This window comes from Gymnoscopelus microlampas, assembly GCF_963454915.1.
Source record: "Gymnoscopelus microlampas genome assembly, chromosome: 12".
NCBI classification, from domain to species: domain Eukaryota; kingdom Metazoa; phylum Chordata; class Actinopteri; order Myctophiformes; family Myctophidae; genus Gymnoscopelus; species Gymnoscopelus microlampas.
In genome coordinates, this window is record NC_139949.1 from 24,676,807 (window position 1) to 24,694,789 (window position 17,983).

The 17,983-nt window shown below is 41.3% G+C and overlaps 1 protein-coding gene across 4 annotated transcripts in view; it reads right to left on the minus strand.

Annotated features, from left to right (window-relative positions):
- The window catches only part of LOC311057984 (homeobox protein PKNOX2-like), a 91,223-nt gene that overhangs the window by 66,419 nt on the left and 6,821 nt on the right, over nucleotides 1-17,983 (minus strand). Inside the window, exons 1-2 of one of the 4 annotated variants that reach the window (XM_084075216.1) lie at nucleotides 11,323-11,346; nucleotides 1,406-1,486 (exon numbers count right to left, since the gene is read on the minus strand). The gene's annotated coding sequence lies outside the window, so the exon portion shown is untranslated. Of the gene's footprint in view, nucleotides 1-1,405; nucleotides 1,629-5,402; nucleotides 5,469-11,322; nucleotides 11,347-17,983 lie in introns of those variants that run through there. The other 3 variants (XM_084075217.1, XM_084075214.1, XM_084075215.1) reach the window with 3 other exon arrangements.

Genomic DNA, 17,983 nt, shown 5'->3' on the forward strand with positions numbered 1-17,983 from the left:
AGGCGTTTCGAGCTTGTAGATCGGCTATTTTCACAATATTTACTTGTGGAACGGAGTCAAACAGAATGGGGGGGTCCCAGCTCAAGTACGTGTATTGGGGGGGGGGGGGGGGGGGGGGGGGGCGGCGTGAAAGGGTTGATAAACACTGCTGTAATCGGAGCGAAATTATCTGAAATTACTACATGACCATAATGCAGCGTAACATGCGTTGCACGGGGCGGTCCTGCCATTACGTTAGTTACTGTAGTTGCTGTGGAGCTACATAGTTCTCCAGAAGACACACACAAACATACACCATCTACAATGGACGAACTGAGCAGCAATATAGACATTCACCACACGAACGTGCATTGTTGACAAAGTGATTGCACAGCCGCTGCAGGCATGACAACCAGGTTAGCGTTAGCGACATGGCAGCTATCACAGCGCCCTGTCCGTCGTGCTGCAACTGCCTGTGATGGCTACAGCAGTAACAGCAAGCTGTCTGCGATGCCATTGTCTGGAGACTGCTCTTAGCGTGACACGACCAATGAGAGTGAGCGCTGTAGTTGTTGCTAAGATACGGTGGCGTCTCTGCCCCATAGCTTGTAGATCTCTCACACATGATTGGCGTAGGCTGCGTTGCCAGGTCTGACTTTGTGTCTAAGCAATGGTCGGCTTATTTTTGCGCGCCTTTGGCCTCGTTTGCATTGTGCGCACGGCAGCGCTTGTTTAGCGTACGTCAGCGCGACGTGGCAACGGACGTGGCAACGTGAAAGGTGATTGGCTGGTGAAAAGAAACACCCGACGTTACACCAGAAATGGTGCCTGGAGAAAATGGTGACCAAAAAAAAAGTTTGGAAAAAAAGGAAAAAACCCCCGCAGCGGCTGCGTGCTGTTGTGGTGATGAGGTCGTGCGCACGGTAAACGGTACGAAGCTGCCTCCCCTTCCGTTTTGTCCGACATTTGGTGAGTAGAATTAATTATGTTGCGCGGTGGAAAAGGTGTAGTTAGCAGTGAGATGTCCCCTACGCGAGGCGTAAATTCAGCGCGGCCGCCGTGGCGAGTCAGTTGCCGACATGTGGTCTGGCGGTGCGTTGTTTAGTCGATAACAGAGCTGTGGGGTGTGGACACCGAGGGTGCGGAAGTTGGTCGCCATTTATATAGTTAGATATGTAGTAGGGGGCCCCTGCTTCATCTCTCTCTCAGCTAGGGGGTCCTTGGCCTAAAAAACATTGAAGACCCCTGTTTTAAAGTGATGTAAAAAGTTGCGCATTTGCCAACCAGGACAGTGCAGGGCGTGGCTTATGTAATTTTGCTCTGGGAATAGCATACACATCTTATACTACAGAGGGCTTGGTTGATCGGCCCACTTTGATGATGGCATATAAAAAAAGTATGCGAACAAGAATGGAATGGAACTTACAAGTTGTTTGCCCACAGCAACGCAGCAGGATTGGATGTAGTCGTCTGCTCCGTGGCCAGTGTCCAGTTGTCCCCACAAACCCTGTTAACAAATGAAGCCATTTTAGCAATGCAGGCTTAAACAAGTGTCACATTTATCACAGAGGTCCGCAATACATTCATGAGGAAAATAAGTATACAGCTACTCTGAAACATAAACCAAACACTGGAAGATTAAAAAAGACATACCGAGTAGCCTTCTTACATACAATCCGCATCTAATTACAGTACATTTGGGGGGCTTTTTTTTAAGGTGGGAACAGAGAGCTTAGGGGCTTACTGTGACTCAAATTCCTTCGTGCAGTTTGCTAGCCTGCTATTACTGAGCCACCCTGAGAGCTAGAAGTAGAGAGGAGTTATGGCGCACATGTAAAAGATTTAAGTTCAATCAACCATTCAGGGCCGGACACCTGATCTTTCGCTTAAACCGTCTCCAGTCAGTGGGAGTGTTGCAGGGCCTCACAGTGGGCCGTCTACCTCCAGCTATCTGCTAACACTGAGGCTCTGAAGGTATGGTATTTATCCAGGACTGCACGGCTCAGTGGGGACTACTGTGTGTGTGGTAGGTAGGTAAAAAACGGAGGGCCTGGACTGTATAGCAGGGCTAGAATGGCAGCTGTGACGATTACTTTCAATAGTGGAAACAGGGTTTATTTTATCCTCTTTTCCTCAATGTTCACTTGAACTGAAAGTGGCTACTTTATCATACTAGTGTGGCTACTTTATCATACTACTGGTGAAGCATATTAACTTCAGTCAGAGAGATTTTCTTTGACTGATTTGTGTCCCTGCTAAATAAATGGTAAATGGTGCATTTATATAGCGCCCTTATCCAAGGCACTTACATATAGATTGTGCATTACATTCAACCATTCACACACACATACATACACCGATGGCGGAGGAAAACATGCAAGGCACCAACCTGCTCATCGAGAGCAATTAGGGGCTTAGCGTTTTGCTCAAGGACACTTTGACACTAACTCTGGGGGAGCCCGGGATCGAACTGCTTCCCAAGCCGCCGCTTTACCTCCTGAGCCACTGCCGCCCCTGTCCCTAAGATCTAGAAATCATAAATGTAACAGTAAACCCCATTATATTCCGGTGTAGATGGCAGTTAAAAGATCTATTCACTGATCAAAGTTTTCCAAGCTTACAAAGACCCCCCTTCCATTCATATTAACCTTTATTTCAATCAGAAAACAAACAAAATCAGTCACACATGGGAATTAAACTCTGATTTGTCTAAGAGAAATGCATGTTTGCAGCTGAGGAGGCGCTGATCGTGGTGCTGAACGTGGTTGCATGAAAGGACATTTAGGGCTATTCAAAGTTGATTGTTGTTTAGAATATTTTAGGCTCTTAAACTTTTGTTTTGTTTCAAGACAAGGGATAAAATCGTGAGTACACGTGTGCATATGTATGTGCATGGGAACGTGCAGAAGAACCCATGCACAAGAATAAGAAGCCCTTCTTGAGCGCGTCTCAACCTGTTGTTACCAGTAAAACTCTGGCAGTCCAAAGTTAATGCATTTTTATGATAGCAGAGAAGAGCCTTTGAGAGTACAGGAAAAGGTAAGGGTGTATAAGGCTTTTGAAAATCTTTTGAGATATTGCCTCTGTACACCGTCCAAAGCAGCCACCCTAAGACCACAGGAGGCTTGGGATGAGAGCATTTCTTCGGTTTCTTTCAGCCACAAAGAAAACATTTTAGCCTCTCAGTAATCCTTCCAGAAACCCCCCATCCCTAAGCTCCAAGGGCCCTTCCTCCCTTGCGCCATTCCTCTACCCCATCTGGGAGCCCAGAGTAGTGTCTCTCCTGCCTCCTCCAAACCCCCCCCCCCACAACCACAGTCTCTCCATGACCCCTATGGGACCTGGCCGGTCTTCCTGTTGACGTCAAAGTAAATTAGAGCGGGGCCACATGGCAAGGGGCTCCACCCAGGGGGCTGGAGGTCTAATCACCTTGTTCCTCGCAAAACCCACAGAGGAAGCATTAGCATTCCTGGTGCCGTGTACCAACCACCCTGCACCCGTGTAAGATATTATTTGTATATGTACATGTGTACACATCGCACACGCACACGCACACACACACACACACACACACACACACACACACACACACACACACACACACACACACACACACACACACACACACACACACACACACACACACACACACACACACACGTCTGTTCCATAATCCTAGGCCAGGGCTCCCAGCACAAAAACAGGAGGTTATCAAGGATGGATGACATTCAATTTATTCTCACCAAATGAGACAGAAATTATACAGCGGGTTGATTTAACCACATGAAACCCAGCGTCCATACTCTGGGGCAAACATTCCGCAAAGTAGTGGATCTACAAAATGGAGGTGGGGGGGGGGGGAGGTATAGACCCTGGGGGACTCAAGTCAACTCAAGTCAACAAAGAATATATAGGGTTTAAATGGTTGAATAATACACATACCTGTACAGGAAAAACAGACAGATTCTCACGTCTTTGCACCAACACGTGTGCACACAGTTCCATCTATCCCCACCCAGCACAATGAATCCTTCATTAAATCAAACAGTGGGAGGATGGGGCGCTTGGTTTGCTCTCAGGTTACATTTTGACTTTATTAATGCTGAAGGAATTGGACACGGTGAGTGCTGCTCCCATGACAAGTTGTCGTTCCTTTTACACATTTTGTTTTTGTGATTGTCACACCGTGTGTGTACGACAATTGCTCATATCAATAATGGGATATGCTCGAGCGCCTCCAGCAAACCCTAGGAGAGAATTTAGCTCATTTTCCTCATTTGCTTTTACTGTTGCAATTTTTTTGTTGTTACAGCATACTGTTTTAGAGCAGAGATAGAGGTGTTGAATATTCACTACTTATTCTTATTCCCTCAATCGTCTCTAATCACATGGAGACATGGCACAGTGGAACGGCTCCAGATGGACATCTTTAAGATTCCAAAGTCCTCCTCTTTTGGCAAGCAGTAGGTTTTGGGGTCAAGGTGTGAAGGGAGGACCAAAAGACTCATTTCCCACAATCCCTTGTCAGCCGTAGCCCCCCAGCTGTTCCAGGACTTCCATAACAACAGCTGCGCAGAGTGCTTTAGTGCTTCACGTTGCTATGACAACAGCAAGACCAATTCACATGCACAGACTCGGCGCTAATAGGGAAAGTGACATTATGCCATAGTTTCATTTCCATAAAGCGCAACCAGGTTTTCGCCATGCTGAGACTCTATGTGGAACATAAAAAGAAGCAAATAATTAATATTGCATACTAATGTGCGTGGCTCGCTCACCCCGAACTTGCAGAAATCGCCCACGCCATCGGAGAGAGAAAAAAGAAAAAACAAGCTCACACTTCAACAATATCCTGTGACAATAGAATTGAGTCAATAAAATCTATGAATGTGTCAGGGCTAGTACAATAGAAGAACAACTTTTCATAGCCGGCAGCTGTATGTGCCACAGATCACTGCCTGGCAGGATGTACAACAATTAGAAACAATTCTCTCCTCCTGACAAACAGGATATCAGGTCACTCGGCCATCTTAACATCGAGAATTCAGCCGCTGTGGTGGATTTTCACACCATTGTACAAAGTCACACTGAGCCGACCAACTCATGCTGTAGTTGGGCTTACTGTGTGCAAATGTCTGGGTATTAGGCAACAAATGACAAGAAAGCTTCACATAATAGTGCAAAGTCACAAGCACAGCAAAGAAACACAAAATTCTTAATAGTATGTACAGTAAATTGTTTTTGCTTGCATCACAGCTTTCGTCGCTTTTCAGGCAGAAACCTCTTATCTCCATATTTCAACTTTTTAAGGTTTTCCCAGATTAATGACCTAATTTGTCGTACAAGAGTCACACGGGAAGGAAATGAATGTTTTGGACATAGACGTTTTCTGCCCGACAGCAACGATTTGAAATGCCACTCACAGTTCATGGTTGTGTGGCGGGGATCCATTTGTGCGTGTTTAACAGTTATTCTAAGCCCGGCACTTGGGACTGCTTCTCTCGGTCAGCTCAGCATTGACTTGGCGGTTTTACTGCTCCATTTATATACTCAGTCGTACGACGGAGTCTCGCGCCGGAAATAGCGGATCTACAAGCTCGCGCCGTGTCGCGTCCGCGACACGCCGCAAGCTTGTAGATCGGCTATTTTCGGTGCGGGACTCCGTCTTACAATGAAGTATAAATCAGGCTTAAGGCTAACGACTATAGAATTCCAAGGAATTACAAGGGCTTGGGATGACAATGGCAGGTATTCCCATAGGGGTAACTGGACCCAGCATGGCGTCACAGCGGGTTTAAGCCCAGTGTTTAACGAGCATACAGCTGATATTGGCAGCTGTGGCAGACAAAGCACAGGACACACATTTAACCCCTACACACACGTGTGCACAAACATGCAAATAGGCATGCTATGGTAACATGCACACCCTCACGGGTATGGTATTTCTATCAGAAGTTGTACACATTTTCGTAAACACACACACACACACACACGCACACACGCACACGCGCACGCACACATACACAGACATTTTAATTACTATTGTGAGGACGGACATCAATGTTTTAGGAATTTTTAACCCTAAGCCTAAAGCCGAAAATAGACAATCTATAATCTTACAATGCGTCGCAGCGCAACGTGTTGTGAGCTTGTAGATCCACTATTTTCGGCGCACGACACCGGCGTGCAACTTAAGTATACGTCTCAAGCATCACTCTGACCGTAACCCCTAAACCTAACCTCTAAAAGCCGAAACTCTAAACATAATTTTTAACCATAAAACAACCATTTCTCTAGTGAGGACCAGGGGATTGGTCCTCGCAAGGCCTATTTGGCCCTCACAAGTGTAGTAAAACAACCATAGCCCCCCGCCCCCCCCCCCCCCCCCCCCCCCCACACACACACACACACACACACACACACGCACACACACACAGTGCATCTAGCCAGCCTCAAACTTCACTTTGTTACCGGACACTCTTCCTTTGAGTTTGTTTCTGTGTCGTACAGTGTGGTGGGCTGATTTTCCCAACATTGATTTTTCTTCGCTGTCTGCCAGAACAGGATAGCGCCTCATGAGGGACAGCTAAACAGGAATCTACTGCTAAAAATATCCCCATTCTGATGAGTCAGAGTGGACAGCACAAACAAATAGAGATCTTTTCATTTTCTAAGCCTAGAAAGGTCTAACGTTCAGTATAGCCGTAACGATCAGCTGCTAACTCTTATTTTATGCTAAATAAAGTGCTTCCGGTGGGATTTTCATTTTAGTTAATAAAGAAGTAATAAAAGGGAAATAGAAGTGTGGCCTATTCAGATGCATTGGTATGTTGATCATAAAACATTTGTCTGTCTCTCCGAACAAACTTAGATGATAATATCTGAAATTCATCTCTCTGCAGTATGTGTAATAGGTGCACACAGAAAGTCAAACAGAAAGTATTTTTTTAAGACCAATTTGTTTTTGCTGGCAGCAGGCAGAACGATCTCCCATTCTGATGAAATTGGGATAAGATTTTGCATACATACATGAACCCAAATATCTCTGTATTCGGTGCAGTTATTCAATTTCAGTGCAACTTCCCAAATGCAATAAAACTAAAGGAGCTAACAAGCTACTGCACATAGCTTGCATCATGTGAACCATGCTTTTCAGCCCCCTTGGGTCGGGTGAGGCCTTATTCTCATATGCTCTTTCACTTATATGAGCCACAGAAGACACAACCTTAGGACTACGCATACCAATGCTACAAAACCAGCAAAAGAAACTGCAGCAGACAGAGATGGATATGTTGGAACCTTAGCAGTCCCGATTCTGGGGGCAAACATTCAGAAAAAAAGTGCAGATCTATAAAGCTCACAACGCATGCGGCCTTGGCTAGAGATTGGCTATTATGGCAGCGAAGATATTTAGTGTAGAGCGAAAACAGAGGCATAGAGCTGTACTAAGTAGAGTTTAAGTGGTTAAATTCACTCTGCTAGAAATCATGTTTATTTATTTTTATTCAAACAGAGCTAACTTTTATATTAGCGCATTTTGGTAGTGGCCATCTGTTAAGCTAGCAGATGAGAAATGTGGGAGTGAGTCTATAAACTTTAATCATTGTTCGTTTAAATGACATGGGTGACATGGTCAATCCTGATACAGCATGTATAATATACATTATATACATTGTATAATATACATGTACATTACTGTTCATGCCTATTACTACTCCTTTATAAATGCCTCATACCGTTGTCTTTCTCATGAATATTTGGGATATCTGACTGCCTGTAAATGTATATTTTTCCTCACTCGACTAGTAGGAACCTTTGATTATCCTGCTTTCCTTGCTCTTCGTTATCTCTTATTCCTCTTCCCCTTTCCTGAAAACTACAGATGATGGAGAATGTCACCCACCTGTAAACCTGTGATGTGACAACAAAGCTGATTCTGACGATAGATATTAACCCCTGACCCAGAATTCTGTCACACGCGTGCACACACACACACACACACACACACACACACACACACACACACACACACACACACACACACACACACACACACACACACACACACACACACACACACACACACACACACACACACACATATTCTCATGTTCCTTTGTGCATAGTGCAGTACAGTACAGTATGTCTGTACATCTTCATAGTCAAAGGGAGGGGCGGAACTGACCATGAATTATCATCAGATTATCATCAAATCCCTACTTTATTGCCTTGACAACTGCAGCTGTCTAGAGTACAGCGACTGATCAAACCCACGCCGGGGAGAAACAAAAAGCAAATAAAACATCTACCTGGAATTTTCCTTTTCTCCAATAACAGAGATGAGCAGTTCGTGCAGTGTATGCCCCGCGGGCGTCAGTACACCAATGTCATTGGTTATCTCTCTGGGTTGAGCAGAGGGGAGGTGTGTGTGTGTGTGGGGGGGGGGGGACAATGGACATGGTTAAGAAAGGTCAGGGCAGTGGAGAGAGTGAGGAATTCCCCATCAGTGTCTGAAGTGGAGCTAACCTTGTTGTTTTTTTATTCCCCGACTGTCCCCTCCCGCCGCGAGTGCAAAGGAAAAAAAGTTAACCCCTTCACCGTCATGCAGGAGATCTTCCTGTCTCTCTGGTTTCCAGCGGGATTTCTTTAGAAGACAATTAATGCATTGTGTTTTATATTTGTTTGTCTTTGTTTTTTGGGTGAGCAGCCAAGAGATGCGATTTTCACACTCGCAACCTTTGTCAGTTCAAAATCTGCCAGCAACGCTCCAATTGTTCATATCAATGTTAAGATCATAGAACAAATAGGATGGTTTGGCTCTACACTATACTGTATAACTAAATAACGCTAAAAATATCCGCTCTACAAGATCACAATGTCTCGTAGCACTGCACATTGTGAGCTTGCAGATCGGCTATTTTCGCCGAATGTTAGCTCCAGTATACGGCCGCTAGGGTTCAAGTGGTTCCGACTATAGAACTAAGAGGATGATTACTGCTCCACAAACGCTGCCATCCATTTTCACACATTATGAAGGCAAAACCTAATTCACAATTCCTCGAGTCCATGTACAGAATGTTTAAAGACATTACACTTTCTATCCATTTCCCAGGAAAAGGTGTCTTTAATGGAGCGTTTGAAAACTGAGATCCGTTCTACCATCTGTATTGAATGTCTTGTGGCAGTTTATAAATACCACTGACGCAGAGGGAACAGGGACAGCAGCAAGTCTGTTTGTGAGAGGAAGAGGCGTGTTTGCACAGACACACTTGCAGGCGTACAATGTCATACTGCTGGACATACAAGTACATACAGTACACGTGTACAGTATAGTTACATGCTGAAAAGCACTCAGATATCTACTGTATAACTGTTTCTCTCACACACAGTGGTGGAAAGTAACTAAGTACATTTACTTAAGTACTGTACTTAAGTAGAATTTTGAGGTATTTGTACTTTACTTGAGTATTTCCAATTTCCAATACTTTTACTTCTACTCCACTACATCTCAGAGGCAAATATTGTACTTATTGTATTATTGTAATATTGTCCACTACATTTACTTGAAAACTTTAGTTAATAGTTACTTTGCAGATATAAATTATGATATTATGAAACATACATTAACAACTTTAGCCCTATTTTATACATAGGCTAGTTGAAAATAGCCGATCTACAAGCTCACAACGCGTCGCATCGCGACGCGTTGTGAGCTTGTAGATCTGCTATTTTCAAATATTTACTACTTTTACTTTTGGTACTTTAAGTACATTTGGATGCCAATACTTTTGTACGTTTACTCAAGAAAAAAATTGAATTATGGACTTTTATTTGTAACAGAGTATTTTTATATTGCAGTATTGGTACTTTTACTTAAGTAAAGAATTTGAGTACTTTTTCCACCACTGCGCACACACACACACACACACACACACACACACACACACACACACACACACACACACACACACACACACACACACACACACACACACACACACACACGCATATTTCAAACTGGAAATAAAGAGGCAGGTGCAGGTCATCTCTCTTCTCCTGCTCTCACCTTCACTGGCTTACTAACAGGACACACAGATTAACTTCTTCCAGCCTCTGGCCCCAAACTTATCCGTACTTAAGACTAAACAAACAAATATGGGCCGCAATCAGAACTCTCGTGTTTCAAAATCCATTTGCACCATACTGACACCACAGCAATGCCAAGCTCATGCCAACTAAGGGAAACGGCCATGCACAGTCCACTAAGGGGTTTGGAGACCTTGACCGCCGTGCCAGCTGGCAGCAGTTGCCGCCAGTGCAGAAGAGCTTCTTTCCTTGCCCAGCGAGGGTCTGGTCGTTGTAACTGCAGACATGGCAGAGTACCTCCACCATGCTGTTGCTTTTATCCCAACCCTGGCTCGCCAGCTGTTTATAATTCACTTTTAGCGCAGGGCCGTCATCACCCTTTGGAGATGAACCTTTATGAAGTGGCTGAGGTGGCGGTGTATGTGGGCCTGTTTGCCTGTTTGAATTTTATCGTCAAATATAATGATCTATACCGTATACTTTGTTATCTATGTTCTGCTCTTTTATTCGGAGAAAATGAAATAAAACATGTTTATGGACGGTTGCTTTCCAACAAGGTTGCCAGTGACTGTAAAAAAATGAATAAATAAAAAGATAATTATTTTAGAATAAATTCTAAAATAATTCTTTGATTTTTTTTTCTATTTAACGATTGCTTCTAAATAAAAAATCCTAGCTACTGAATATAGCTCACTGTGGCTGTATCTTTGCTGGCTTTCTGGCTCACACCAAAGGTGCCGATGCCAATAAATCTGTAAGGCAATAAAATAAATAAATAACCAAGTTAAATAGCTTCCTTAAATGCATTATTGTTGCTATTCAGTAAAGAGTAAACAGCCACTTGGTGATGACAACTCCCACTCTTCTATAAATAATTATTGAAGCATACTGTGTGTTATGCAGGTTGACCAGACCAGTTTTTTGTTGTTCTAAAACACAACAATCTACAACATGCAACATGGTTTATTATTTAGCTTACAGCCATTTCAAAAAACAATAATGTCATTTAGGCAAAATGCTTTGAAAAAGATTTCACATAGTCCAAAACAAACACTTAAATAGTGAAAATAGCCAATCTACAATCTCACAACACATGACATTGCGATGCCTTGTGAGCGTCTAGAGTCCCATACTCTATTTACTATATCAAAACTAAACATGATTATGGCCTGCTTCGTTATGAATGTGGTGTTGCACATCTGTGATATGAATTGACCTAGATCTATAGTGTAGCAGCAAATCAGTATGTCAACTCACAGTGGTCTCTGCAGTCCCCTAGCAGTTTCTTCAATAGGCCCTATGCACAGCAGCCATTTTGGAGAAAATTTGGGCCTCGTCTTACTTCCTTCACAGGTGTTACCAATGATACTAATGAAGGCTCTGTTCCATTCTGGTCAAACAGAGTCAGGGTGCTGATATTGTGCATGTTGGCTCACTAGAAACACCAGTGGGTCTCAAAGTGTGGTCCAGGGACCCTCATGGTTCCTTGAGAGGGTGTAACTCTGAGAGTGTACAAATGGAACCAAATGGACCCTCCCGGGTCCATTTGGTTCCATTTGTACACTCTCAGAGTTATGGGGGTCCTTGAAATTAAAAAGTCTGAGAACCACTGTGCTACACTAACTGGAACAGAGCCTTCATTAGTATCATTGGTAACACCTGTGAAGGAAGCAAGGAAGGGGCCCAATTTCTGTCCTATATGGCTGCTGTGCATAGAGCCTATACAGTATATGCTCCACTACGTTCTCCACCCTGAACCAAAAGCAAGGAGTAGATTACAAGATACAGTCATTAACATAAGATAGAGGATTTAGTCAAAACAGATGAGAACATTAAGTAGCCAATGACTGACGAAATGAACTAGGAAAAGGGCATATCTAGATTTTAAAGAAGGCTGCAGCGATTCTGTCGATTCTGTCTACATCTCTCACTTTTCAGGAACGTCTTGAACAACGCAATCATTAGAAGAGCAAACCTCTTATCGTGGCACATATCCTAACATGCTAATTACCCTGCACACAGTTTGAGTTCATTTATTATGCATGAAATAATCTAATATGATGACTGTGATAATTATGTGCACACAGATAAGATAAAAGAGTGGTAACCAATTATGGAAAGGAAAAGGAGTCAGGAAAAGTAATTATTCTTTGTAGTGCAAAAAAGTCTTAGTTCGAAATGGGATTCTGTCTTCTCTTTTAATTCTGAAAATATCGCAATTAACATGTAGAATCATGTCTATGTTAACCAGAAAATAACACGTAGCATAATGTTCCTTTTGTTTTGTTTTAGTTTTTTCAGATATTTGTATGAATAACAATGTAATTCCCCTTGTAGAGTACAGATCCTGTGTAGGAACTACATTTTAAAGGTTTAACATAACGTCAAAATAGCAAAAGAGTAATTGAATTCTGTATTGGCAAACATAACGCAACCAAACTGACATAAATAATAAATCTGCACAACGCTTTTTGTCACAGCTGCTGCTGACAGAAAAATGATTTGTGTACAGATTCATTTACGACCATGTCTCTGTTATGATAATTCTGCATGCTCCTTTCTGGAGCTTCTTCACACACTTGAGAATCTGACATGTTTACATTATGACTTGAAAGGCGACATGACTCGCTAACTCGGGTCTCATCAGACGCAGCAAATGAAAAAGGACACTAAAGATGAAGCAGCAGCATGTCGGTGTCAAACACTAGAACACTGCTTCACAAACACTGGGTTCCGGGCCAAAAGTAAATATCCCTTCTTTTTTTTGTACTATTATTATTTCAAAAATATTTTCAAAAAGTAAAAAAGAAAAAATCTAACATTTTCATAAATAAATAAAATTAAATTTTCAAGAGAATTTAATAAAAAGAAAATGTAAGATGTAGTGAAAATAGCAGATGTACAAGCTTGCGATGCGTTGTGAGCTTGTAGATTTTCACTAGTTTGGGTTGTCTTTTGGTTATCGAGCTATAAAGTTTGGGAACCACTGCACTAGAAAGTAAGACCCATGTTGCGGAGGCCATTACATATTCCCACTTCTTAAATCCGAACTGGCATGTGGTTAGCCCCCACAAAACACTGTACAAACATACTTGACACTGCACAGCTTTCATTGAGAGGTTGTGTGTGTGGTAGATCAGAGTATCTGACATGCTACAGCAATACAATTTTGTCTTGAATGTTTGTCTTAAATTAAAGTTATCCATGAATGTCACATCCCAGGACACATATTTTTTTGTGTCCTAGATTTTATAAATTCAGTAAACCTGTCTTTTATGTGTTTTTCTTTTCTTTTCTTTTTTTTTGGTAGAAACTATTTGCAAGCTTCACTCACGTTATCCTTAGAGACATCTCTATGAGGATTGTCTAACTGCCCTCAGAATGTAACTGTAACCACAGCTACATTCTGACTGGGAGCATACAGGTCAACTTCACACCCTTCCCACAACCCAGTGGCGTGCACAGACATTTTGAGGGGCAGGTGCTCAAGTAAATTATACCTTTTTTTGTTTACTTGGTCTGCTCTTTTTTCCCTCTACACCTATACCTCTTTGCCAAAAATAGCCCACAACGCCTCGCAGCGCGAGGCGTTGTGGGCTTGTAGATCTGCTATTTTTGGCTAAAGTTCTCCTCAGAAAAGGGATGCTAGGTTTCGAGTGGTTATGGTAAAAAGAAAAATCATATCACATAAAGATTTGGCGGACCCCCTGTAGTAACTCTGAAGACCCCCTGTTGAAGACCGCCGCTGTAAACTGAAAAAAAACAAAACGTTTTTTTATTTTTTTTCAAAAGGGCACTTCTGGTCAAGAGGGCAAAGGGCAGGTGCTCTAGCACCACCTAGAGCACCCACACTCTCACCCCACACTCCACTACCCAGTGGTGGAACCCCAGTGTCAAAGTATAGATACCTGGTCAAATATTACTCTAGTACAGGTGAAATGTGCTCAGTCAAATTTGTACTTGAGTTAAAGCACTGAAGTTCTTTCTTTGAAAAAGAAATACCTAAGTATGCAAAAGTACATGTTTTTTTTTAAATACTAAAGTTTTCAAAAGTACAATTTACAAAGTGCATTTTATTTTTAATATCAACACATTGTATTAAAAGAGACGTTTTACGAAATAATTCAAAGATTTCCCATAAATAAAAAAAAATCAATAATAGTGATGAAAATATGTGATGTACAAGATCAGCTGATCTACAAGATCTACAATGCATAGCATTGCGAAGCGTTGTGAGCCTGTAAATCTGCTATTTTCACTATATTTGAAATAGGGCGTAAAGGACGACTTCACCCATTTTCAACCTATATTCATATAATTGGTCCTCACTAATGCTCATGATAATATGATAATTCCAAAAAATCCACTCTGTCTGTGTCTCAGAGAAGGGCTGTGGACACTTCAGAAACCCGCCTACCTGTGACATCATCAGGTTTTATTTTCAAACAAGATTTCACGTTATTATTTTTTATTATCGTGAGAACAATGGCTTCCATTATAGCATGCTAACTTTCCAGGAAAAGAAAACCTGCAGTTTCTATTAGCTTGGATTCCCCATCAATGATGTCACTGGTACGCAGGTTTCTGAACTGTCCACAAACTGAATAGACAAAAACTAGTGCCACATTATAATGAGCATTAGTGAGGACCAATTATATGAAGATAGGTTTAAAATGGGTGAATAATGTGTTTTTTCCCTTCCTAGAAATGTGGTGGAGTCAAAAGTACAATATTTGTCTTTGAAAAGTAGTGAAGTGAAAGTCTCCAAAGTATCCAAAAATAAGTAAAGTAAAGAACAGATACAAAAAAAGATTAATTAAGGTACTCAAGTAAATGCATTTCATTACTATCCACCACTGCCAGTACCCTTCAACTGCAGAACCAGGTCCAGTCGACTCATGTTTCCTTGCAGTACATTTAACCCAGCACATTCTATAAGACTAAACCTGATACTCAAACGTCTTCAAGAACAATCAACATTTCTGCCCCCGCGAAAAGACCTAATAGCACAACGGTACCAAGGCACATTTCACTTAATGACAGATGTTCAGATTCACACAACATGAGAAGGACAAAATATTCTTACGGTTATTGATCCTGCAACCGTTTAAAAAAACATTTAGACCTGTTGTAATAACTTTAATGCCGGGAAGACGTGTATGTCATTTTAGATGTTGATAAATATCAGCCTCTGTAGCAGATAGACACATGAAATAAATAAATAAAAAACATTTCAGAGCTTTGAGCTTATACCTTTGGCTATTACTGACAATTACTTTAATCTGCCCTAATGTTCTTTAGAGAACATAAGAAAATCAATAACCCAAGAAAATGGACATGTATATAAATTCCACAAATCTCTGTATATCTGTGTTTCTTTTTTTATAGATATATATTTTTTGTTTAAATTAACATTAGGGAAAATGTAAGTAATTTCAGTAAAAGCCAAAGGCTTCAGCCAAGGTGAATGTGATCGATTCTGTAAAGTTTTTCCAAAAACTCTTAGGATTTAGAAGGCGTTTTTAGAATTGGCCTCAAGTCTAAATGGGTTACAAACAAAATACTGTATAATGTAAAGGTTTAACAAGAAAATAAGTGTTCCAAGCTAGTGTGCAGAGCTTGGTTTAAAGAGGGCTCTGTTCTGGGACCTGTTCTTGTTGATTTGAAAACCACTTAAACCCTCTATACTTGGTAAACGAATACTTAGTTGACTGGAGTAGGCTCTGTACTTGGTCCTCTCTTTTTCCCCCTCTACACCAAACCTCTTTTCTGAAAATGGCCGATTTACAAGTACAAGCTCACAACGCGACACGTTGTGATTTTGTAGATCTGCCATTTTCAGCAAATGTTCCGACCAGAATAAGTGTGCTAGCTGTTCAAGTGGAGTCCCAAAGCCGTCTTCCCCAAATAAAATATCTTCCAAAATACATTTTAAAAATCTACAAGCTCAAAACGCATCACATTGCTATTTTTGCCAAATGTTCACCCCAGAATAGGGACGATAAGGTTCATGTGGTTAGGTTAACATCAGTGTCTCTCACCAACTTTTTCTCCTCCTCTCTCACACTGCCAAAGTCATAATGTTCTAAAACTAATGAAGTGAGAAGGAGAGGGGAAGGCAATGACAATGAACAAGGCCGAGCTGGCAGGCTCAGTATTCTGTTCACTTCACACAGACAGTCGATGTGCTCTAAATTTTGTTCAAAACAGTCAGGCGAGGCGCCTTTACAAGTCAAAATTTTGAGATGTGATTTCAGTGCCAAAAGTCAATTGATATCTTGGTCACGTTCAAGAACCTCAAATTCAATGAAGCTAATCATATCATTTAGAAATTGCTAGAAGAATATAAAGCTGTAGTGAGTGAATATTTTGACCATTTATCTGATGTTGAAGATTTACAAAGAACATTTCTCGACCACCATTACAGCCAGTATAGTACTAAAACACTTTTCTCAAAGTGTATTGTATTTTTAGTGTATAACAAGTATATGCATTATTTTACTTCATGGCATGGATTATGCTATGAATCTGACATGAGATTCGCAGCTTTACAAGTCTCTTTGAAAGAATTCAGTCCTGGTTTTGCACATAAAGCACATTCCACTATGTCATGGTTTGATAATGCACTTACAAGAAATAATATTGATACACTTGAGTAGCGATATTATTATACTTTTTCTTTGTTGTATTCCTTCGCTCAGATTATACAAAAAGTAGTGTTATAATGCAGGATATTACAGGGATTGTGACAAATACAAATGCATATCCCACTGTTCTGATTGCATAAACAATTACACTTTCTTTACACTGATTTTATGCAAATGGTGGTGTGTTTTTGACAGTTTTCCTAAAATAGATATATTTTAGATTTTTTAAATCACAATATATCTCCTTGCTTACAGTATCGCAATATATTCAATCGTAACCTCTGTATTGTGATGAGTATCATATCACCAGATTCCTGCACAGCAATAGAACAGCCCTATAGCTACAATGTGGCTTTGATGCACTCATAATGACCACAAGTTGTGTCCCTAGACTAGAGTTTGGCTCAAAGACTGAGAGCTTGCTTTGCAGTTCATCACGGCTCTGTAAGGGTAAGTTGCCTAGGGCTCTAAATTGTCTAATATGTAAAAACTTCAGGAATCCTGCAGCTCTGAGATTTCCCAGATGCCAAAATACTTTATACATTATATTATTGGGATAAGGCAGTACAACTACTCCTTCAAGTATTTTTAAGACTCTTATAAATGCTGTTAGAAACGCAGCAATAGTGGGAAAATAAATCACACTCCAAAAGCCTGTGCTGACATAAAGTCATGGCACTTTTACAGCAGGGGAATGGACTGCATAAAGGAAGTCGTCTGCGGCTAATAAGGAATTATCACTAACCTGCATTGGGACAAATTATTCTGTCCTTGACATTTAATGGTGCTTTTGCTGTGGTTTGTTGATAACCTCCAGAGTTCTTACAGTTCTACATCAAATGTTTCATCTGGCTTTCCATAATCAGGCACCACATGGAGAGAAACAACAAGCTAAGTGGAGAACATATTAACTAACATTGTGAAAAGTGAAAAGAAAAAGGAGCCGGTGCTTGAACACAGTCTACTGAAGCCTGATTTTTACTTAGATGTGCGCTTTTATTGCACGCCAAAAATAAGCAATCTACAAGCTCACGACAGGTTGCATCAGTGATGTGCTGTGAGCTTGTTGATCTGCTATTTTTGACACGTGACACCAGCGCACAAGCATGTATAAGTTAAGTATCATACATTTACAGAACATGTGACTTGGTCATCCAGTTCACTATCATTAAAGAACATTATGAGAAATTGAACTGTGTCATATAAAATCATGTTGGTGTTTGAAACCATAATGGATTTGCAATTCCTTTCCCAAAAGCAGCAGAGTTTGA